Source organism: Arachis hypogaea, chromosome 18, assembly GCF_003086295.3.
Source record: "Arachis hypogaea cultivar Tifrunner chromosome 18, arahy.Tifrunner.gnm2.J5K5, whole genome shotgun sequence".
Lineage (NCBI taxonomy): Eukaryota > Viridiplantae > Streptophyta > Magnoliopsida > Fabales > Fabaceae > Arachis > Arachis hypogaea.
The window spans coordinates 81,116,822-81,117,512 of NC_092053.1; positions in this window are offsets into that span (position 1 = coordinate 81,116,822).

Genomic DNA, 691 nt, shown 5'->3' on the forward strand with positions numbered 1-691 from the left:
AAATAATGGGAATTTGGGTACCTACTCATGTGAAACTATAAAAATTCAAAATCCATGTGCATTGATAAAGCTATATTTATTTTCACGTTCAAAAAAAATTTTTTAAATAAATATAAGAGGACAAAATTACCCTGATTCTAAGTTAGGTTCAAGTATCAATGCAAGTGTGATGAGCGGATATTTTATACGCTTTTTGGGGTTAATTTCATATAGTTTTTAGTATGTTTTAGTTAGTTTTTAGTTTATTTTCATTAGTTTCTAGGAAAAATTCATATTTCTGGACTTTACTATGAGTTTGTGTATTTTTCTGTAATTTCAGGTATTTTCTGGCAGAAATTGAGGGAGCTGAGCAAAAATCTGATTCGGCTGAAAAAGGACTGCTGATGCTGTTGGATTCTGACCTCTCTGCACTCGGAATGGAGTTTCTGGAGCTACAGGAGTCCAAATGGTGCGCTCCCAATAGCGTTGGAAAGTAGACATCCAGGGCTTTCCAGAAATATATAATAGTCCATACTTTGCTCAAGGATAGACGACGTAAACTGGCGTTCAACGCCAGTTCCATGTTGCAGTCTGGCGTCCAGCGCCAGAAACAAGTTACAAGTTGGAGTTCAACGCCAGAAACAGGTTACAACCTGGCGTTGAACGCCCAAAACAGCCCATGCACGTGAAAAGCTTAAGTCTCAGCCCCAGC